Genomic DNA, 25,316 nt, shown 5'->3' on the forward strand with positions numbered 1-25,316 from the left:
TCAGCCTCCTCCTTGCTCATAGGTTCCCCTGGGCCAGAAGGGACTGTTGTGATCATCTCCTCTGACCCCCCTGTATTAATCTAATGAACAATGACACATTATGCAGTATTCATTTTTGAAAGTTTATAATAAGTGATGCTCCGGGGGGAGGGGAGGGGAAAGGGGGTGCACAAGGTGGAAGTTTCGCCTAGGGCACAAAATATCCTTGCACCGGCCCTGATGCTGTGCAAACTAAAAGTTTCCTGCTTCATATTAACATAGTCCTCTTCTGACAGGATTACATTAATGTGAACTAGGAACCTTTACATTCATGCCCACAGAGTCCTCACAGGTAGTTACAGTGCAGCAAGCACTTAGGTGTGCACTGCTATTCATACCCCTTAGCTGGAACTGCAGGGCACTGTAGACGTGCCCTGAGTCTGAGAGCTGAAATCAGTATCATTAGTATATTTAGTATACAATGATGGAAACTAAAGCCATGCTAGAGAAAGTTGCTGAGAGCAAAGGAGCAGCAGAAAAGGAAAATTATCAGAGTTTGCAGGAGGTTGAAACATATACTGGGGTTCAAATCCTGAAACTGCAGTGCAGAGGCAGAGTCTTAAGTTTAAACAGGTTTTTCCACAGCTTTCAGTTACGTTATGTTTTGTAGTTATTTTTCAGAAGTTTCCACATGCATTTACAGAGTAAAAAACAGTTATAGAACCATCTGAACTCTCCAAATAAACCGACCCAACTATTTCAGCAGTCATCACTGCAGATGTGGTATATTTCCCTTGAGTGTTTCAGAGCAATCACCTGGAACAAGAAATAGCTCTTGGAGACTATACAATGTAATGTACTGTATTGGTTAGTGGTGTGGTGTATTTATACATGCCCTAAACTGGACAGAATCAGAGTTGCTCATCTGTGTGCCATAGGTCCTCTACTGCTAACAGCAACTCTCATTTACCTCAAGAGATAGGAGCCTATGACTTAGGGTCTGAGTTCTCTCCTTACTGCAGCTGTGAAGTGCCAAATGCCCATGCAGTGAAGCATAATAACAATGATAATCCTAGGTGGCCACTGACTTTGTACCATGCCAACCAATGCCAGGTTGGTGTGCTGACAAGTATCTCAATTATAAGGCTGCCAACCCTCCAGGATTGCTCTGGAGTCTCCGGAATTAAAGGTGAATCTTTAGTTAAAGATTATGTCATGTGATGAAACCTCCAGGAATACATCCAACCAAAACTGGCAACTCTACTCTATTCCTGGTTAGCCAAAGAATTGCTCATTGGATAGGTGGCAGAACACAGTAACTAGTGAACTATTTGTTTTTTTAAAAATGGGGTAGCTTGGTTATAAAAAAAAATGTACTAGTACAGGGATCAGCAACCTCTGGCACGCAGCCCACCAGGGTAAGCACCTGCCACATCCGCAGTTTCTGGCCAATGGGGGCTGCGGGAAGCAGCGCGGGCCGAGGGATGTGCTGGCCGCGGCTTCCCGCAACCCCCATTGGCCTGGAGTGGCGAACCGCGGTCAGTGGGAGCTGCAATCGGCCCAACCTGTGGATGCAGCAGGTAAACAAACCGGCCCGGCCCGCCAGGGGACTTACCCGTTGCCAATCCCTGTACTAGTAACAGCTGTAACCCTGCCCCCCTTTGCCTTCTTGGGTTATTCAGGAGAAGGCAACTCTCACCTGTGTGCCCAGGTGCTTAATGTTGTTGATGGTAAAGGAGATCCTGAGTATCCCAGTGGTAATGTTGAATAAGAGGGAATCATCTATTCAATTCTCTGCTGCAGTCCTTTTACTTACATAATCTTGGTGGTGACTTCACCTGGCTGGGCCCTGTACACCCTCACAGGAATGCCTTGGGAGCCTCCAGGAATAAACCTGAGCTAATATTTGTAATGGATCTAACTCAAAAGTACTAATTATAAACCACATACAACCAATATCCTGTTAGATTAGAGTTAACACACCTTTACTTAACAATTTAGAAAAATATGTTATAATAGATTGAGATTAATTCAAATGTCACAACCCCACTGTAAGTCAGTAGGAGGCACTTCAATAAATCAATTACTAAATGCAGTTTACAGTAGTAAATGAAATTTAATCAACTTACATTTAAACTGGCACCATTTACCCCACCCCGAATGTACACTCCTCTGAATGTCAGTGTTCTAAACACTCGCTTTGATGCACATGAAGATCTTGCAGGTGGGGACAGCACTCTGTTGGTCCAGTAAAACAGTCCAGCCAAGGCAACAAGGGGCAGAGCAACTCTAACTTGAGAGCCTGCCAAGCTGAACAACCCCTCTGAAGATGGGAGTTGTTATAACCAGAGGTCAGTAACTTTGGATCCTAGACAATAAGATCACTTTGTCTCTTCTCAGGTTCAGGGAAATCCCTAAAAGTCTCTTTGCTATCCCCCTTCCCCTGCAAGCACTTTTCCAAACAACATAGCGGGCAGTTACTCAGGATGCTTTCACTCAGCTCTGGACCCAGCAACAGTCTCTGCACTGGCTCCAGTGAAGCCCAGCATAGCCTCCATGGCTCCCTGCTTGGTCAAAGACCCAGCATCTTCTCAGCAGCAGCTTCTAACTTTTTATTAGCAGCTCCAGGCTTGGACAGAACTCCACAAAGCAGTCTCCACTCCCTTGGCCATCTGAGCAACCCCACCCAGATGGAGCTCATCACATGCTCTACCTGCATCCCCTGGCAGCAGAAGGTGCTCTCTTTCCCAAGGCATCATGGGAGTTGTAGTCTCTGAGGCTGGATTGCAACCCTCAAGTTCCTTCTGACTGGAACACTCCCAATTAAATTCAGAGACCCCTCTATGCCTACACACTAATTCAGTTACAGAGTCATTAGTGAGGTGGTCTGTACATTTACTGAAATAGAATTGTTTCAGAGTAGCAAAACTGTAGTTGTGTGGGGACTGCATCATACAGGAATTTGCTATCCAGAAAATGAAGTTACACTCCCCAGTGTAGCAGAAGCTGTTAAATTAAAGAACATAGTAGTTAGTATCTATGATGGAGGAACAAACAAAAAACAGAACAGAAGCATAAGTGTTATCATGAGCCTGTCTTGGGGTGGGGGATGGAGAGAAGAGTTGGAGGAATAGACTGGTTTTGAGTGAACTAAACACTTTCCCCCCCCTAATTGAATTATTTTCTAACCCTGATGTGCAATGGAGCTAGTAGCAGAGATTCTGCTTTGATACAAACCAACAAGTGAGACATGACAGGAAAGTATGTTTAGGAAACCTGACATGACAGCCAGTTACCTAGTTTCTATGCTCCACAGATGTACTACTTCACTGGGGAAGAAGATCAGTCTCATACTTCAGCCAGAAGGCAGAGCAGGGCATTTTAGAGAAAGGTTTCACTGCTCCCAAGAAAAAAATCAGAAGCCTTGCCAAGAAAAACTGGATCCTGGGCAAAGCCCAAAAAGCTTCTCAAAGAAGAAAGTTGGCCTCATGGGCTATAAGTGGAGATTCCTTCCAGATTCCAGACAGAACCTTGAAACAACCATGTAGGAGACTGTCCCACAGAGAACCCACCAGACTCTTCACACAGAGCATGTTGTATGCTGGGACTAGATTTTAGTCAATGCTGCATGAATACTCAGGGCAGACAATCAATAAAGCTCACTGTTATCAACTCACTATCAAGTCCCCATGCCTTGATTAAATAACTCCTTGTAATCAGGGACACAGAAAAAAGTCTCTCTCTTGCAGCAGGAGGGAAGAAAGACAATTAAGAGGATGGATAGAAAGTCTGTTGGGGGGAGGGATCCTGCTGTCTGCACAAAAGAAAAGCAGAGCAATAGTGGCCTCCCCATCAGTCTTCAGAAGTGGGGAGCAAGCCAGCAGAGGCCTCCATCTCCATGCCAAAGAGCCCTTGTGCAGCAAAGACTAGTGGTTCATGCCATCTCATGTGTCCTGCTTTTCTATTACTCATAACTAGAAAAACTTGTCCCCAGCACTTGCCTAAGAATGATCGAACACTGTCTGCATCCTTGTGCTATCTTAAAAGGCTGCCACTGACAGTAGCAGAAATTATTGACCTACCTCCAATACAAACTTGGCCGTCATGGAACAGGAGATGTGTAATTCATGCTTTCTAACTGTTCTGCCAGTGATCTCAGTCCTGACCCATGGGGACTAGATTGAAATTAGTGGGCTTCTAATTACTTCTTAATTTAAAGCAAAAGCAATTACAAAAGGGGGCACTACCAAACACCAGTTATACTCGTGGGATCACACACCGAGTACAACAATGGAAACACGAGTTGGACGATTTTTGTTAGAAATATAAATCTATGCACAATGAATGCTGGAATGCCTGAAAAATCAATAATTGATGGAAACAGACATTATAATAGCAAGACATAAGGATTTATTTGTATTGTTATCATAAGACCTTTATTTTATTTTAGGATTGTACAGTAAGAAACAACCACAAACATTCAGTCTGGCCTGAAACTTGTGGCTCATGCTCTTAGCATTACAGCTACATTTCTTGTTTTTTAACTAGTGCAGAGACCAATACCATTCTAGCCATTATTAAAAGTGAATTGGACCAAAGATGCAACCACAAAAAAAGCTTGAGGTACAGGAGGAAATCAGGAGTGAAGATGTATGAGTCCTGCTGCCTCGTGGGCTTGTCTTCACTAGAAAATTACGTCAAGTCAGCACATGACCTAGAGGAGTCATATTAACTAACACAACAATGACCATGACTTTGCAGTGAGCATAGACAGACATAAGCCATGATCAACATCATGTTAGCTATCCGTGAGTCAACCCTACTGGGGCCAGGGTTTAACTGTGACTAGCTGACATACTCTTGAACGTGACTTTGTCCAGTGTTATACATAGTGCAAAGGTATGGTCATCATGGTGTTAGTTAACAGGACTCCTTTAACATCTTTTAAATTTTCTAGTGAAGACAAGCCCACTGAAGGGGACATCAGCAATTTTGTAATAAAGTATGGGGCCAGTTCCCTCAAAAGGGGTAGTTTTTCCTGCAGCAGTTAGTAAGGGAGAAGTGACATCTCCACATTGCTGTTTGAAACCCACAGTGCTGTCTGAAGTGACATCTCCACAGATATATTTGAAGCCCATGTTAATTTCAGCTTGGTCTAGGGAAAAAAAATTTAGAAAACATTACTGGAGATCCTCAGAGGAGGACAGGTACAAGTTAGCATCTCTGAGTCTCAGGTACTAGAACAGAGGTCGGCAACCTTTCAGAAGTGGTGTGCCGAGTCTTCATTCTGATTTAAGGTTTCGCGTGCCAGTAATACATTTTAACGGTTTTAGAAGGTCTCTTTCAATAAGTCTATAATATATAACTAAACTATTGTTGTATGTAAAGTAAATAAGGTTTTTAAAATGTTTAAGAAGCTTCATTTAAAATTGAATTAAAATGCAGAGCCCCCCGGACTGGTGGCCAGGACCCGGGCAGTGTGAGTGCCACTGAAAATCAGCTCGCGTGCCGCCTTTGGCATGAGTGCCATAGGTTGCCTACCCCTGTACTAGAAGGTAGTTAGTCCCTGTCATAACTATAAAGGGAAGGGTAACAGCTCTCCTGTGTACAGTACTAAAATCCCTCCTGGCCAGAGACTCCAAAATCCTTTTACCTGTAAAGGGTTAAGAAGCTTGGGTAACCTGGCTGACACCTGACCCAAAGGACCAATAAGGGGACAAGATACTTTCAAATCGTGGGGGGGGGGGAGAAAGGCTTTTGTGTGTGCTCTTTGTTTTAAGGGGTTGTTCGCTCTTGGGACTGAGGGGGACCAGACATCAATCCAGGTTCTCCCCATCTTTCTAAACAAGTCTCTCTTATTTCAAACTTGTAAGTAAAAAGCCAGGCAAGGCGTCTTAGTTTTACTTTATTTTCTCAACTTGTAAATGTACCTTTTACTAGAGTGTTTATCTTTGTTTGCTGTACTTTGAACCTAAGACAGAGGGGGGTCCTTTGAGCTCTTTAAGTTTGATTACCCTGTAAAGCTATTTTCCATACTGATTTTACAGAGATGATTTTTACCTTTTTCTTTAATTAAAAGCCTTCTTTTTAAGAACCTGATTGATTTCTCCTTGTTTTAAGATCCAAGGGGGTTTGGATCTGTTTTCACCAGGAGTTGGTGAAAGGAAGGAGGGGGGAAGGGTCAATTTCTCCTTGTTTTAAGATCCAAGGAGTTTGGATCTGTATTCACCAGGGAATTGGTGAAAAGTTTCTAAAAGCTTCCCAGGGTAGGGAATGGTGGCAGCGGACCAGAACTAAGCTGGTAGTTAAGCTTAGAAGTCCTCATGCAGGCCCCTACATTTGTACCCTAAAGTTCAAAGTGGGGATACAGCCTTGACAGTCCCATTAATAGAAAAATAATGTGGCATTATTCCTTGAGATATAAAACAGATCACCTTTGATTTTAAGAATGGATAATTCTGTTTATTTGAAAGGAATAATGACACTTGATCTTTCCTCACCCAAATATGTCTTGGGAGGAAAGTAGATAGCTTTCCCACACATACCAAATCAGCTTTGTTTGAGTGAAGGCAAACTTCCACTTTCTTTCTTCCCCTGTAAGAAATTACACCTGCAAAGACTACAGACTGGTATAAGCTCTCAAAAAAGACAAAAATCTATAAGGCCTAATCACATGGCACCAGCTGATGACTGGCGTTGAGACTTGAATTTTTAATTTTAAATTGGTTTAATTAATATTCTTCTGTAGATCCACCCAAACAAAACAACAATAACAACCACCACCAAACACACACCACTACACATTTTTCTCTATTTTTTGAATGTATGGAAGAGAAATTCTCTTCCCTCACTTAAATTCTCTTTCTAGAGCTATATTACAGATTTGTACTTTTCCTTTCTAATATGTTAGTGGAATTTTTCTCCCCAAGTGGGTATATTAAAACTTGCTGTATTTAATAGGCACCTCAGTCTTGTTTTTGTATATGTGTCTGGTTCAAAATTGGCACTGACAGGAAGGTGAGCTTTTATATAGTACAGGGGAATTCAAACTTTTATCACCAGTAACTCTTAGCTCTTACCTGATGTAATTTTAAGGGACAAGGTGAAAACCCATCAGTAAGAAATGTTATTATTCACCTCAAATAGGCAGATTTACCTGTTCTTAAAATCTAAGGTCATCTGTTTCACATTCTATCCACCTTGGACTGATTAGAGCAAATTAGATTCTGCACTAATCAGCTCAAACCATGTGACCAAAATGTGGAAATCATCCATGATTTGCTTTGCTTGCAGTAAATTTTCACATTATTAGCACAGTGTGTGAACAGTTCAAAAATACCTTACCATGACAGGGTCCAGTCTTGCAACCTTTACTCATGTGAGTTGTCCTAACTACTGTGCTTGGTCCCATTGACGTCAATGGGACTTCCTGCATGAGTAAGGGTTGATGGATTGTTAGATTGTAAAACTATCTGTCAACAGCATCTTTTGAGCTACTTATTGCAGAGCCAGTAAGAGATCATATATTTGCATAGTATTTTTACAGAATCTAGAAACTACTCTTTTAAAAAGATGTACTTGTAGAATAGATGGTTCTTTTGGTAGTTTTATCAACTTTCACACTAGTCTGAGGGATATTTTCCCCTATAAAGAGAAAACAAAATGAACAAAAACTTGTGCCATGTGAATTTTTTTTCCTGTACAAGAGCGCATGACTCACCTTATCAAAATAGTGGGATCCAGGTAGGAAAAATAATTTCAAGTTTACCAAATCTTACAATCCTGGTTATTGGATCATGGATTTTGAGGAGCACATGTTTAGTGATTAATGGAAAAATCCATCTCTCTCACTCTCTTGAAGAATATAGATTGCTGTGGCTGTTGCTTGTCGGATTTAAAATCTTTAATACAGCTGTTTAATTAGAAAGAAGCTAAAAATCCATATTGCACATGTTCCCATATTTGAAAATTTTCTGAAAATTCTGTCATAATTTGTAGGAAATGTTGGTCCCCATTCGGAATTTTGTTTCAAAGTCTCAAGCAGGTCTGAAAACACACAAACGAAGCCTACCTCCAGTCCCATATATTTAATTATTAGGTAAAACTGTAGCATTATGCTCTTTGACACAACCTTACTAATCAAGAAATAACTGAGTTAAAGCTGCTAGTGCATTAAGCATATTCATCTGGGACCAGGTATTACAGGGGTATCTGGTAAGGGTGTGATGTGACAGGTAACAAATTTCCTAAAGTCACTGGCATGCGCAATAAAGCATCAGCATGAACGTTGCATTTCTTGGCTCTTGTCAGATTGTATCACACAGCCTTCTTACTAAGAAAATGAGGTTTAACAAAATTCAGCTTATACCCTATAGTCTCTAAGATATCTGCAAATTGATCCTTGCTATACTGTTCCATCAGTAACCCAGAAAAATTAGGGGCCCTTTTCTTCTTTAAGGGTGGAGGATATATTCTAGCTTCATGCTTCCATGGACTTCCTTCTTTATGGATGAAATTCACGCCCAGGCTGAGAATCAGGGCTATGCATTACTTAAATCCTCAAATGGGGATGAAGCAAGAATTGAGTGATACAGACCTGGTATTTGACCTCTGCACAGGATGAATTTCACTCTAAATGTGGACTGCTGTGTTAGCACATACCCTTTTCCTATCACAAAACCAGAACCAAATGAATCATCCCCAAGTTAGACTTCAACAATATTTTTAGTCACCATAATGTCTCTCTTCCAGAAGTTTTACATGATTCAAGTTCATTTTAATAGCTAGCAATGAAGAAATTACAGTTGTTTCCATTCATACATAGCTCTAATGGGAAAAGCTGGACAATGGCAGCAGTTGCAAGAAAATCTAACTTTTCAGGAAAAGCACCAGTATTTCTACACATGGGTAATTATGTCTGGATTCTGAGCTTTTCCAGAAAAATTAGTTGTCTCCTGTGTTGGAGAGGACTAATTGAAAAGTGGGGGGGGAGGAATGCTGTCGAGGTATGAAAAAATAAACTGATTGTGATGGTAAGAGTGGATTACATCATGCATTTCCATAGCAACTAAACTTGTAAAATAACAATTATGTTAGCCTAAGTTATTTGAAATAGCTTCCTTGATAGTTGATATACAACTCCAGTGGAAAAAAATCAGACCGATAAATAGAAAGATTTGTTCCCTCTATTCAGGGTTGATCCACTATTTATCTCTGCTCTTGATTTTTCCCCATTATACTTTGAACTTTTTTGTAAGAAAGAACTTTTTTGTCTCTTTGATAGTATAAAAAGCAATGCTTAAACTTTTTCTATTTTGGAATAGCTCTGCTATTATTTCCTTTATTCAAAGAAATCTTATTACACAGACAGCATTACAATTTATGTAATGTTCAAATATATATAAAAAAATCAGAAAGAGGGACCCCAAAAGAACATCATCAACAAAAATCTAACTGCTGATGAAATCCCACCAGCAATCCACATCAATGTAACCTCCTATAAAGTTCACTATTCTTCCCAAATAGTACAACATCCTTCCTTATGCAGAGTTAGGTTTCAATTTTCAGGCAAAACAACATTACAAAGCAAACATAGTGAGATATATTTATCAAGTGGGATCAGAATATCCTATTCTTCCTGTGTCTTTCTATGCAAATATTCTTGTAATTTTAAAAAATAAATGTATGGACAGATTCTCTAACCTTTACTCACATTAAGTAGAAATTTGCTCTGTGAGTAGGCCCAACTGATTTCAATGTGATTACTCACAGGGTAAGGTGCTACTCAGGGAGAGTAAGGGCAATAGATTCAAACTCATAGAAAAGCGCAGCATTGAAATATTCCTAATAATGTTATGAACTTAGCTTTACAGCCAACACATTTTTTTACAAGAAATGTGGAAAACATTAACTAAAATTGTGTTGGTCTGTACAATTTTATTCGGTTAAAGACAGGTTTTATGATACATATAGCTTTTAAAATGACACTAATAGTCTCTGGAGACACATGGTCTTTCCTGCAGCTCAACAATTAAGTCTATTTCAATGTTATTTGGATACATTGAAACAATTCAGTTACTGTATGTCTGTTCAGTGGCTTGTACTATAAGGCCAATGGAAACCACCTAGAGTTACCTAAATAATAAGGTTTAGCCAGCTTTAGTCATATACCAACCTTTTCTTTGTTTGGGTTTTTTTTTGGGGGGGGGGGGCGGGATTTTTTCTTCTCTCTTATTTTTCTTATTTCTACTAGGGAAAAAATACTCTGAAAACTGTACAGGTCAAAAGTCTGACTTGTTAATCAGCATTATTAATCACAATTTTGTTCTGTTTTTTCCTTTCTAGCTCTACTTTTGAACTGTGTTCCTCACTACATTGTATCAGCAAGGTTTTTAAATTTACATACATACAAGTATGTATGTTGATGCATGAGTTTGAATCTCTGCACATGCCTTTGTGTAAAACATGTACATTTACACCTGAATTTATATATTTATATAATATTGTGTAGTGTTTCCACATTTCAGCTATTTAGTCTAATCATAATCTAATTGTTACTGCATGATAAAAAAGGAGCGAGAAGAAGAAATTAAGTGGACTCTAGATCTAAAAACTTTTGCTTAATTTAGACTCCCAAGCCAAAAATGACTCATGGAAGTAATGATACAAATTAGCTGTAGAAAACACTACTGGCTTTTTGTGGATAATTTAGACACTAGAAAAGCTGGTTGGGAACTTACCATGTAAATGTTTTTTTCAATAGAAAATGCAATTTCTGCAAACCTGAAGTTTTCCCATGGGAAAATTTTGATTCCCCCCCCCCCCCCCCCCCCGAAATGGATTTTCTGTGAGGAAAATCAAAACAAAATATTTTGGTTTGGGTGAGGCCAACCCAAACTGAAGCATTTTGATTTATCAAAACAAGTCAAAACATTTCATATGGGGGCATTTTGACATTAATCTGTGTTCATCTGACGTGTTGTAGTGCCTCATGGAGGTATCATTTGGGTGTCTCATGCCACATTCTTCCCTATGGTGCATCATGGGCAGTGGCGGACCTAATAGGAGGGCAGGGGGGACTACCCCTCCCCCCCCGATACTATTATGTGTATGGGTAGTGCCTTTTTGAAGCACATTATGCACATTAGGCATAGGCAAGCTAGGCAGCTGCCTAGGGTGGCACAGCTGTCTAGGGTGACAGATTTTCAGCAAGTTGCGATGTGATCGATCCCTCACTAACCTGCCATAGTGCACTAAAAAGGACCAGCTCAAAGTGCATTATCAAACTGTTAATGCATATCTTCAGGGTGCACAAGGTGTGCACCCTGCACACAGTAACACATGTGCAGAGGCCTAACCACTGACCATACAGCTGGAGGACCTGGCCTGGTGGGGGCAGCCTGGTGGGAGCCTACAGTGAGTCCTGATCTCCAGCAGATCTCCCCTGGATGAACCCAAGGATGAGGGTATCCCCGCAATGGGCTGTGAGCAAGTAAGTTATACTGTCTGCCCCTCGCATTCTGTGCCCTGTCCTATCCCCGCTCCACCTGTCCCTGCCCACCCGAAGTCCTGTCCTCCATTTCACCCCGTGTCCTAAACCCCCTCCCCACCCTACGCTTCCTAGCATCATCTCTCACACCCCATTGCAAAACCTGACTCACTGATCAGGGAAGTCATCTGACCATGGTGCATCATGTCAGATGTTGCTGGGTCAGGGATCTGAGTGCATAGAGGAGAATGGTAGCATGAGACACTCTATACCAGGGGTAGGCAACCTATGGCATGTGTGCCAAAGGCAGCACGCGAGCTGATTTTCAGTGGCACTCACACTGCCCGGGTCCTGGCCACTAGTCCGGGGGGCTCTGCATTTTCATTTAATTTTAAATGAAGCTTCTTAAACATTTGAAAAAACCTTATTTACTTTACATACAACAATAGTTTGTTTATATATTATAGACTTATAGAAAGAGACCTTCTAAAAATGTTAAAATGTATTACTGGCCCGCGAAACCTTAAATCAGAGTGAATAAATGAAGACTCGGCACACCACTTCTGAAAGGTTGCCGACCCCTGCTCTATACAATTCCCACAAGACACCACAGTGGCATTTCTGAATTGAAATGTTTTCATTTTCATCCACAAAAAAAGTTTTGGTTAATGGGTGTATGGTTGTGGGTTTTGTTGTTGTTGTTGTTGTTTTGACACTTTCATCAAAAAAGTTTGTTTGGTCAAAAACTCAATTTTCTGTCAACAAACAGTTTTTATGAAAAATTTTCAACCATCCCTACTGGAAACCACGAATGAAGAGATTAAACAACTGCAGATACTAAGTTAGGGAATATTGTGCTTTTACACTTACAGCAGCACTTGTAGTAAGGGGTATGAAGAATGAAGTGTTCAAATTTTGTCAATCCTCTTGCAATCAGAGGCAAATATGACATACCCCTACATGCTTACACTCATGGAAACATTTATATTTTGATTCATGGAGGTACAGATTTTTGCTAATAAGTTATTACTGTGCAGAGCAGCATTAAGTTATTTCTCTAGTAACTTACTTTAATTTTTCAAGGTAGCTAGCGCTCATTCCCTTCCATGTTAAAACCCAGGACAAGGAGCTTTAACGCCTTGTGTTCCCCATGCCCATTTCTTGGATTTGCACATTTCATTTTTAACCATTCTACAAGGGATTCACCATGGTAGTGCTCCTTTGTATTGCTTTCTCTGAATGTTCCATGGGACTGGGGAGGGGTGACATGCAGTTGTCCTGGACCCAGCCTGACTAGTCCACTCCTTCCACTGAACCCACCAAATCTCTTCTCCCTATCACTATATAGGCCCTATATTCACAGAAAGGCCTGTCTGGGTGCTGGGGGAGGTGTGAGAAGGCACCTGATATTTCCATTCCCCTGTCCTTGTCAGCATCGGTTAATTGGAGGTGCACTATCTGAGTACATGCTGTGGGTGCCACTGGCACTCCCAGGGTGGGTCTGAAGGCAATATGTATTTTCATTTCCAGGGATTCTCCACTAAGTCAGAGAGAGGACAATGTGTAAGCCTACCTCTGGCTCTCAGCTCATTCACTGTGGTCCTCAACAAAACCAGCTTCCAGCCCTACCCATCCATTATGGATCCCAAACCCATGTACTCTATGGGATGAAAGGGACGGTTCCTATGGAGGCACTGGACTCCCTCTCCCCCTCAGAAGTTTCTGTTTTGGAGGTAAGACATCCACATGTGGTAGAAATATGTTTTACAGGCACTTTTGTACTAAGTTTTTCACTTTCCCTTTTTTCAACAATAAATGGGGTTTTTGACAAGAAAATTTTTCACAGAAAAATTAAGTTCCATTTAAGTTTTGGTTTTCAACAAAAACTTTTAAATGAAAAATTTCACTGAAATATTTTGAAAGTTTTCAGTTATTTTGGTTTCAAAATTGTGGGAGAAATCCTACAAAACACTCCTTTTTTCAATTTTTGTACCCCTCCAACCTTCCAGTGCAGAAAAACAGAGACAATTTAAAAAGTGATTGAGTTGGATTTTTTCCCCCACAAAAATTATACAAAAGGTTTCACAATAATTATTTTAAATGAAAAATTTCAAAATAATGCATTTAGCATTGTGGGGTTTATTTTGTTTGTTTTTAAGTTTAAAAAAAAATCTTTAGGCTTAGGTTTTATTAATTTTTCACAAACTATACTAACTTTTATTCAGCCAGCTTTATTTTTCAGTACATAACCAAAGGTAGCATGTTTTCCTAATATTTCATGTTGGAATGCATCAAGTCTTATGCAGATATAATCTCCCTAGTTAATCAATACACCAGCAACTCTGACAATTCTAGAGGAAAGCCTGAATATTCAATTTATTGAGGCAGAGCAAAGCTATTCTGCAACACTATCCAGTTATGTTAACATGGCAGACATTTTACTTTTCAACAGTAACTCTGTTACAATATACTCAGCCAAATGTTGGTGGAATAAACATTTTTACAGTGATGTTCTGAACCCCTCATTTTCTTGAGGACACCTCATATAATGGTCAAAACTGCATGTACTTCAAAGCTTGGGCACAAGGGAACTGAGTTAATAGTGCTGGGGCAATCTTATCTCAGAAGTGATAAGCTAATGAACAAATTGCCATCTTTTAGTGCTACTGCTAAGGTTTGAAAATGTCATACTAGAAAGATTCAAAAGGTGCCTTTTTCAGATCATACCAATTACCCATCTTTCTGGGGATAAATTAAGAATCCCAGAAGCCAGAAATTCTTGTGGGCTAAATATTTAGGACCAGATTTTCAAAAATGGGTGCTTAAAGTCCTAAATCCTGACTTTGGGCTTGTTTACACATTACAGTAATGCACACGTCTTGTTCACTAACTGGCCTGTGTAGACCCTGCTGACATGCACCAAAAGTTCCGCAGTGCACATTAACCTAATATTGTCAAAACAATCATCACAATTATTTATGTATTTATTTATTTATTTCAAGAGCACTACATTGCCGCTCACTGGAGAACTTTGAGTGTAAACCAGCATGGTCTACACAGGTCAATTAATAAGCAACTGATTGCTGCACTTTACAGTTCCACCCCATTGCATGCATTACTGCCCCACATGAACAAACTGTTTAAGCACTGTAAGTTTAAGCACTGTAAGTAATTACCATGATTTTCAAAAGCCTCGAGCACCCAGCAGCTCCCAGTTCTTAGTTCCATTAATTACAGAGGATGTCACTGGGAGCTGCTGGGTGCTCAGGGTTCAAAAGAAACAATCAGACTAATTGGTTAGGGTGGCTAAATAAGGATTTAAAATTATTTATTTATTTGTATCACTGCAGTGCCTAGGAGCCTTAGTCCAGGGTCAGAACCCCATTTTGCCAGGCACTGGACAAACAGAGACCAAAAAGATTAAAGTACCTATTTCTGAAAATCTTGGTCTCTATTTGTAAATACTGGGGGCTATATTCTGCAATCAAATACACCTAGGCAACCCCATTAACTATACTGAATGTTGAACTTCAGTGAAACCAGTGAGGATACATAATGTAGAATTTGACGCAGTATTTTTACAATATACTATGATGATGACTACAAGCCTCTTCGGCTATAGGAGAAGATGGGTTGTGGAAAGCATATTTAACCTCTGGCATTGTTCAATGACATGTCAGTGGACAACAGGAATATATAAGAAGGCCTATGGAAGAGCATTTCTTTGGCCTAATACATACAGTCTACTATTCTGCAGCCTGCAAAGGTACATTTTAATTACCGCAGTGAAAGTGGATGTAAAATCAATAAGCTGTTTTATTTCTCTCATAGATATGTATAAATACTTACTTTACAGCAAGGTTAAACTGAGTTTTCTATCATTAAATATGAGGATTAATGCAGGCCATTCAAACTGGGTTAGAGCATCAGAGAGTAGAGTAGCCCACAAAGAAGTGAAGCTTACCCAGCATTCCCTGAAAATGTTCGCTTGTGCTCAGGAAACCATCTTCTGGGTTATTTTGTTATGTCTGTCATCACACAGGGAGACTGGAAGGTCACATCATACATAATCGTGTCACAGACAAATGGGACAATCATGCCAGTGTGTATATAATTGTGTTTGTTCCCCTTAAATGCTCCGCTTTAGCTTTTAGCTCATTCTGCATTTGAATTGTATTGGGACATCTCATTTTAATTAAGCCATTCCATGCTCACAGGATGTGCAGAGCCTGATGGGTTGTTGGAGTGCTTCATTTTAAGGAGAGGTGGGTCTGAGCCAGAACCCCTCATCCAAACCCTCCAGCAGGGGAGGGATAGCTCAGTGGTTTGAGCATTGGCCTGCTAAACCCAGGGTTGTGAGCTCAATCCTTGAGGAGCCCATGTAGGGATCTTGGGCAAAAATCTGTCTGGGGATTGGTCCTCCTTTGAGCAGGGGGTTGGGCTAGATGACCACTTGAGGACCCTTCCAACCCTGATATTCTATGATTCCATGAATGTGGAAAGTAGGTGCTTAAGAATGTGATCCATAAAACCCAGCATGCCAGGCAGGAAGTCATCTAGACTGGTCAAGGAGAAATGGGACAAGAAGGGTATCTCCTAAGCTCCACCCCTCACAGAAAGATTGGCGCCTAAGTCAAAGCTGCAGGGAGGTACCTATCTCTGCTTGGGATCCATGAACGGGACCCCTTTCCTGAGTCAGATGGCTTAAACACATAAGTCATTTCTTGTGAGAATGCGCTAGGTGCATGCCATATTCCACACAGATCAGCCAGAGGAAGAGGTGCTGGTGCTATACACAGGGTGACCAGATGTCCGTTTTTTTATCGGAACACCCGGTCGAAAAGGGACCCTGGCGGCCAATGGGAGCTGTGGGGGCGGTGGCTGCAGGCAAGAGCAGCATGCAGAGCCACCTGCTGCGCCTGCGCCTAGGAGCCAGAAATGCTGGCCACTTCCGGGGCACAGTACGGAGTCAGGACAGGCAGGAAGCATGCCTTAGACCCACAGCACCGCTGACTGGAAGCTGCCGGAGATAAGCCTGTGCCCCAACCCCGAGCCCTGAGCCCCCCCAAAAAACTCGGAGCCTCCTCCTTCAGCCCAAACCCCTCATCCCTGGCCCCACCCCAGAGACTGCACCCCCAGATGGAGCCCTCACCCCTGCCCCAGCCTAGAGCCCTCTCCCACACTCTGAAACCCTCTGCCGCACCCCTCATAAGAACATAAGAACATAAGAAAGGCCGTACTGGGTCAGACCAAAGGTCCATCTAGCCCAGTATCTGTCTACCGACAGTGGCCAATGCCAGGTGCCCCAGAGGGAGTGAACCTAACAGGCAATGATCAAGTGATCTCTCTCCTGCCATCCATCTCCATCCTCTGACGAACAGAGGCTAGGGACACCATTCTTACCCATCCTGGCTAATAGCCATTTATGGACTTAGCCACCATGAATTTATCCAGTCCCCTTTTAAACATTGTTATAGTCCTAGCCTTCACAACCTCCTCAGGTAAGGAGTTCCACAAGTTGACTGTGCGCTGCGTGAAGAAGAACTTCCTTTTATTTGTTTTAAACCTGCTGCCTATTAATTTCATTTGGTGACCCCTAGTTCTTGTATTATGGGAATAAGTAAATAACTTTTCCTTATCCACTTTCTCAACATCACTCATGATTTTATATACCTCTATCATGTCCCCCCTTAGTCTTCTCTTTTCCAAACTGAAGAGTCCTAGCCTCAACCTGGAGCCCCTTCCTGTACCCCAAACCCCTCATCCCCAGCCCCCCCAAAGTCCCCACACCCAGTTAGAGCCCTCACCCCCTTCCGCACCCCAATCCCCTGCCCCAGCCAGTGAAAGTGAGTGAGGGTGGGGGAGAGTGAGCCACCGAGGGAGTGGGAATGTAGTGAGTGGGGGGCAGGGCCTTGGGAAAGGGCGGGGCAGGAATGTGGCCTCAGGGAAGGGGTGGGGCTAGGGTGTTCGGTTTTTTGGGATTAGAAAGTTGGCAACCCTAGCTATACACCTTATGACTTTTAGCCCAGTGGTTTCAGCACTCGCCTGGGATGTGAAAACCAGGTTCAGTCCCCTCTGCCTAAGCGGGAGAAAGGACATCTCAGGAGAGTATTTAGCCACAGTGGAACTCCTTTAATGGGAAAGACTGAGGGAGCACCACATCAGAATACCCCATAACTCACTGGTTAGAGCACTCTCCTGAGAGGTGTGGGAAAGCCTGATCCGGCAGAGGAGGAAATTGAAACTGTCTTCCACACATCCCAGGTAACTGCAGTAACTGCAGTACTAAAAGTTATAAGGGGGGCTGGATCGGCACCGCTGCCATGAGTTAAGTGGATGAATGTCTAACTTCCCCTAGTTTGTGATCACTCTGGGGCTTAGGTGGGAGGTAGGTGTCCGGACGTATGCCCACAGGCAGAAATATAGGTGCCGAGTGCATTTAGGCAACTACAGGGTTAGGCGGGAGCTGAACAGTTTGTTGTGGATTGCAGTGAAGCCTCAAAATAAGACCTAGGCGCCTTAGTAGGTTTGTGGATCTGGGCCTTAGTCTCTCTGGGCCTCAGCTTCCCATCTGTCAAATGGGGATAATAATACTTCCCCACCTCACCAGGGTGTAATGGGGATAAATATAATAAAGAGTATAAGCTGCTCAGATACAACAGTGATGGAGGGGGGCATATCAGTATCTTAGACAAACAGCACACGTAAAAAAACCTCTCAGATCTCTATTTTAAATGTCCACATATTTAGGTGTTCTGATCTAGGGGTTTGTTTGAATTAACCTCTGATTATTTTAGGGTTGGTCTGAGTTTTGTTCCCCCTGCCCCTTCTACTCTTATGCATTATAGTGTCTGCATGGCAGTACAATCGGTTCTATAAAAATCTATAATAGAGTTCCTCATGCTTTTTAAAAAGTGAGTTCTCTATTTTAAAATTTTGTTTTAACTTGGTTTATGCCCAGTTTTCACATATTCCTCATGTATTTCAGAATGATGGCTCTTTGACATGATAGCTGCAGAAAGAGGTATCTGCAATGGTGTGCAGAGAGACATGAACTACAAAACATCTGGCTATGCTGTAACAGGCAGGCGAGAAGTGGAGGCAAGTTTGCCAATAGCAGGATGCTAGTTTTGAATACATTACATGGGAGACTCATCACAGTCTCTTTTCTGTCTAAATTATATGAATATCAGATTAACATGGGACAGGAGCCCAGTATGAATAGAGACTTTATGATTCAAAATAGAAGAATATCAGAGGCAACATATCATACAAAGGAGGTACAGCAAGTACAAGGATGTTATAATTCTTTAGCCTATTTTTATTACCATCACAGAAGATGAACTGCGTTATAGAGACATATGCATTAAGAAACCAATCCTGCGCCTACTGAAGTCAATGGGAAAAAAACTCATTGAGTTCAATGTTGCAGCATAATGTCTTTAATGAAAAATTATCTTATGTTAAGGCCCACTCTAGCACCCATTTAAGTCAATGGAAGTATTTTGTTTGACTTCAGAAGCAATGAATCTGGTCTTTCATGCAACAGTAAAGTTAAAATATCAAGCATTCAAAAATTGAAAACTTTTGAAAAATTTCTAGAGCTGTGTTAGTTTAGCCATATTGCACATCCTGGCTGTTTCAAGTTTAAGCCACAATGGCTGTGATCCCAAAAACATGTTGAGACTGCTCATTTGAGTAAAAGTAAGCATGTGCTCATGTGTTGGCAAGGTAATAATACACTATCATTTTAATTCTGAATTTTAAATATACTGAAATTATCTTCTTCAAATCTGAATTGTTTTTCTTAGTTACTGAGGATAATACAAGCAAGCCAAGTCTGAAGTTTCTGGACTCTGCCATTTTTGAGTTACTATGCTAGTGTAAAAATTTCCATTAGAACGTATAGGACAGATATGGGTTTTTTTCCTGCTTGTATAATTCCACCTCAATAATGACCAAACTAATTTTGCTCAGACTTAGTGTCAAAATGACTTTTAAAAAGTGAGACCAAGCATGGAAAATATTAACTCCAAAGGAATTTTTTTGAGAAAATTATGGGCAACTGATAAGACGGGGAGATCAGGGAAGATGGAACTCAGTAGCACTCTCTATTGCTACTACACATTTTTCATGATAGAATGATTGCACTGAACACTACTTTCCATCGAGATCTAACCAGCAGGCTTTGGGAGGGAGTAATGGTGAAGCAGCTACACTTTCCAGACAAAATATGCATCCTGAAAACAAAGCCTCCAGTGAATACTCTTATAAAGGAAACAAACCCATCATACACCACTGTATACCCAGATTCTAATCTGAGCTATGGGGGGAGAAATACATCTTTTAACTTGTATAAGAAAATTGCTCAAAATCATTGATGGGTAAACAGATTAATTCTTGGGTTACAGGACTATTGCCTTTTCCTCTTTTCTCCCTAAACGCCTTTCCCTTACAATGTTGAACTAAGAGTTCTGACTGGAATTAGGGGTCCGGACTCAGAATAAATCAGAGCTCTTGCAAGCACCTTAAGCACTGTGTGATCACTGAACCCCACACAATTTGTGTCCTGATTGGTTCATTGAAACTTGAGACCACTGTGTGATCTGTATTATATACTGAAATTGTTCTTGTATGCTAGGCGACATCTATTGTACACCTATGCTCTTGAAAGCATCATGCAGTTAAATGGTGACATCAGATTAGTGGCTAGGTCAGCCGCCCCAGTCTAAGAGTACCGGCCCTTTGTACACGTTGGCTCATGCTGCATAGTGGACTATGAGTTACATGCGGTATTGCTAGCTTGAATGTCTCTTCTGGACCTCTTAACCAGCATCATTTACAGTTATCATCTTTTCCTTCTTCCTTCACTAGGCTGAACTCTCGGCTTCCTGATTAAACTGATGATTTTGCACTAAAAAAGCTCCATACATTTTAATAATAGGGGCCAAATTCCATATTCCAGTGCATGTGTGGAACTCTCACTGACTTCATTACACATATAAAAAAGGTGCAAGTTATTGTGTATGATCCAGCTGGGCTCATTCAATATCTGAGTGTTACCCTCTGTTATGGAGTAAACTGTCCCAAGTACTGGAAACACTGGTCCCTCCCTCAGTCCCTGTGACTTTCTGTGGCTTCCAAGCCATCCAGATTACCCATAGCAGCAGGATAGGTTGGAGTCAAGTTGAGCAGCAACAGCAGCAGAACTAGAAAATAGCAGGTGGTAAGGGCACCAAACACTTTACCGTAGAGCTACCAGGGTTCTTCACCCGACTCCCAGGTTTTAAGGTTCTCAATTGGCTGAGAGTTACTCCATGCCTATGACTGCCATGGAAATTTGACCCATTATTGAGTATGTTGACTCTAGTGTAAGTCTGCCAAGCCCTTTCTCCAACAACACAGCAAGGAGAGACATATGGACATATCTAAGAGAAGAATTTCAACCTAAAGATGTTTCAAGTACAACTAGAACACACTAGAAATTTTCCACAACTCCCTCCTCTTCACATCTATGCACTCTTCACTATCATCGAGCTACTCAAAAAGAAAAATTAGCTAATGGCATGAAAGAAACTTGAAGCAGCACTTGCTTATGCCAGCTGGGAATATGGTTCCTAGCCTCTTTCTCATTGGGAAGGGAGAAGAGCAGCAGAGGCTCCTGGAGACGGAACTTGCACTTGCAGAAGTCAGCAGAGGCAGCAGAACAAGTGAGGAGGGTAGCCTCTCTGATCAACCAGATGCCGTATACTATATGGAATAGCAATATTATTCATATTAACATATATAATATTGTTATATACTACCCTTTAGAAAATAAGGGGAAGGGACAAATAAATATTCTGCTCTAATCCAGATTGGAGCTCTTTTGTGCAACATATGTGAAAAGATAGAGCTCTTCAGGGCAAGGACTATCACACACACATGCACACACACACATCCCCCCTTGAATAATTTATCAGCATCTAAATATCTAAATCCTGAAACTATATTTTGCAGTGTTTAATAGAGAAGAATTGATTACCATTCATGTTAGTCCATAATTTTACAATATTGTTTCAAATTCTTATTTATTTCCTTCTTCGGCTTTGTCTAACCATATGTCTGATATGCTATGACTGTATCTACAGAGATCTTTGTTTCACACAGCTCCACCAGTCTGTACACAGTTTTATCTCAAAGTCCCAAAACTGGGCATCTTGCCATCTTGTTCGCTGACTTCATTTTCTCATATATTTTGTTAGGGGTAATTCGCTCTGGAATTTTGCTATGGATACCATACATTGTAAGGTACAGTCACATAGGAAATTTCCCAATATTTTCATGACATTCATAATATTCATGATACCAAGTGTTATCAGGCACTGAGGCAGGAAGGGTGATACAAAGAAATGACCAGCATTGTCATTCCACATCTGTCTGCATTAACTTATGAAGAGAACACTAAAACAGTGTATTCTCACATCTACTGTACAACAGAATAGCTTGTGGAAGAGACTTATAATGAAACAAATATAGTGGGTGTTAGGAGATTTGAAATCACAGCTAAATGTTATTGAACATTTTTATTTTGGTTCCCCTTTAAATTCCCTGAATACTTTCTATTTTAAAAAGTGCTCACATAGGACTCGTTAATGGGAAGTGAAGAGACTTCAGCCATATGGATGTAGGTGTATTTCTGAGTGCCAATGCCTGACTTCTCGTGTGGGATTTTGAAGTAGAAACCCAAGCTCCAAAGGTGGAGGGCACAACTCTGCTGGCAATAACTATTTATGACAAAGAGTGATTACTGGAAGACACAGAATAGTAACAGGATACGCTGTAACAAATTGTAGATGAATTACTAATAACCAAGGAAGAATAAGCAGAGGAGAAAAAGGATGAAGCTCAGTTCAGACATTTTTTTTCTACTTAGGAAGTCAAATTCTTCCTTATTTTATTGAACTGCAGTTATTTATATTGATTTACAAACACTGAGTAAGTTTCCACCCCTAGCTTTGGATGCCTTTTTAGGAGATAAAATTCAATAAAATACAATCAAAATACGCAATCATTTGACAATACTGGAAATCCATGTGCAATATTTTAATGTGTCAGCTAGGATAGAATGGCAATACATCCCAGCTCGATGTCAGCCCTTTCCCCATACTGATCTCAAAACAATTTAAAGTTCTGGGATAATATTTCCAAAAGTTTCTAAGTTACTGTCAATAAGAACTAAGCTCCTGAGTGCCTAAGTCATTTGAAAATTTACCTCCGATCTATACTGCATCTTCTGTGCGATGCTGACCACGCTGCCAGTGCTCAACATATAAAAGGGTGGAATTTTGAAAAGTACTCAGCAGCTCTGGCTCCCATAGAAACTAATGTGAGTTTTACCATTAATTTCCCTAGGAATGGATGTAGACCATTACTGAGCACTTTCAAAAACTCCCACTTTAAAATTACAGTGGTCGCTTCTCTGCTGAGGAGTAGCAGATGTTAGGGCCTTGCAGGTCAATTTCCCACTGTAGAAAAATCAGTGACAGAGTCTGGATATTTTCTTACTCCCACTTATTTTGGTTTTTTTACACTGTACACAATGCTCTTGGAACAGACAAGGTCACAAGTGGCATGCAGGCAAACTCCTATTTCAGGAATCTCAATCCAAACACTAAAGCCAGGTTCCCAGGAAGCAACTCCCGCCCAAGAATTGATTCTAGTTAAAGAGGTTAAGGCAAAGAGCAAACACTCTTGCTGCTTACAACAGCTCCCCCAAAGAGAAGAACCTGTGTCACAAAAACAATACAGCACTTCCTGAAGGATTGTACAATGCTTGCACACTCAGACCTTACTAAAATATTTTTCCAAAGATTTTTTCTCCCCTTCTTTCATTCTAATCCATTTTCCTTCCCAGCCACATTCCTTCCTGTACAGTTCCCTAGCCATGAAATTAGAAACACAGTAAAGTGAGAAACACTTCATAGTGAGAAACACAGTAAAGAGCCTGATTCTGACCTCGCTTTGCATGGAATTTAGATCATTATAACTCCATTAACTTTAATGGAACTACTCCTGATTTCCAACTGTATGAAGTCAGAATCAAGACCCAGATGCCTCTTGCATGCTCTCCAGCCAGTTTGCTTTGGAAAACCACAGGCAGAATCATAGGATGGTGTGAGAAAGGTGTAAGTGATTTTATCTTTTGAATCTGGTTTCATATTCTGACTTGTATTCAGTCATGAATATGATTGGACCCTGGAATTTACACCGAAAGATTTGAAGATGAATTCCATTTTACAATGCCTTCATATTTAGCCCTTTATATAAAACACAGCCCTTATTCCATTTTAATAAGTGGTGTGTCACCCATGAAAGTTACAGTTGCAGTTTGGCATCAAACCAGCAAGACACTGTTTTTGGATATGTCATGAGAAGCAAAGCTACATCGATAGAGATCTGCCAGGTCTCAGTTTTTTGACACGACACACAGTTTTAGCAGGGCTGGTCACACTGCAAAATGTTTCATTTTTCCCAGTCTATATTGCTCCTCTTACCCTTTCACTGGCTGCCAAGCTGGCCTGCATCTGACATCAGACACAGAGGAAGCGGGGCAGGATTTCAGCTGTCAGCTCAATGGTGCAGAAACACCATGGCAAAAAATACAGGAATATAAACTTCTTGTTTTAATAGGGTTTGAAGTCACTATCTCCTGGTGCAAAGTTGTCAGCAGGGACCTTTGCAAGTTTGTTTTGGTTTGGGAGGGGGTTGGGGTTTGTTTGTTGTTGTTGTTTTTTTGAAGGATACCAACCAACTAACACACACAGATTTTCACAATAATAGTAAGAATTTTGTAGACAACATTGAAACAGATCACATGTATCTATGTACTTACTTGATAATCATGATAATTTCTTGAGCTATAAAGAAGACAGTAAACTTCAGCAAATTCTGATCTGTAGCTGAACTACGCAGAATACACATAAATAACTCAAGTCACTCTGCAGGGTCTTTAATAAGCATTAAGGTAAATAGGACCAGTTCCACTAGCTCAGCCTCGCACTAGCTCAGCCTTGCACAGATTCAATCTGACCCTCTCGGATCTTTATGGGGAAAATAACTACTATAGAAAAAACAAAACAAAAATATTCAAGGGAGTCAACGAGGAAAAAAATAACAGAGGTAGACAAAGACAGTAAGAAAGAAAAGAAAAACTATTGAAAGCCTGTGCAGACAAGTATGAATCAATTATTCTAAAAAGCAGATGTAAAATGAAGCTGCTTAAACATATAAGGCACTTCTACATTGTATTCAAATAATGCTGAAATTATAGAGCTGTCATTCGCAGACCTGTCGAGGGTGCCTTTCTTACCACGTTATGATTTAGCATTTCTCTTGGAAGGTTGTAGCAATTTTGCCATTAGAGTCATTGGACAGGAAAGCCATAAAATCTACATGGAGCACCTCCTCTCTCTTTTTTGTGTGGTCTTATAAAAGGTTCTCCGAGTCAATTATGCCACCAGAAAAAATGAGTGACCCAAAGGGGAAGAATTTGTAAAAGTGCAGGAACACTGGTCTCGAGACAGAGAGAGCAGATTGTGGAACAAATGTAACTGTGAAGATTTAAATAATTTGATGGCACATAATCTAATCTGACATGGCAGCAGGTTATTTTACAAATTGTGAATTGCTCTGCCCACGAGTGTCATAATAAGAGCCTGTTTAAGAGCCAACTAAAAGATATGGATTTTTCTGGAAGTGAATGTTCAAATGACGGAAATGGAAAACAAGGGAGAAGGGTGCTTCCCAGTCTGAACGCTTATCGATGTGGCTACTATCCAGCTTCCTATGAAGAATTTCCATTTGGATT

Source organism: Emys orbicularis, chromosome 2 (genome assembly GCF_028017835.1).
Source record: "Emys orbicularis isolate rEmyOrb1 chromosome 2, rEmyOrb1.hap1, whole genome shotgun sequence".
In the NCBI taxonomy this organism is placed as follows: domain Eukaryota; kingdom Metazoa; phylum Chordata; order Testudines; family Emydidae; genus Emys; species Emys orbicularis.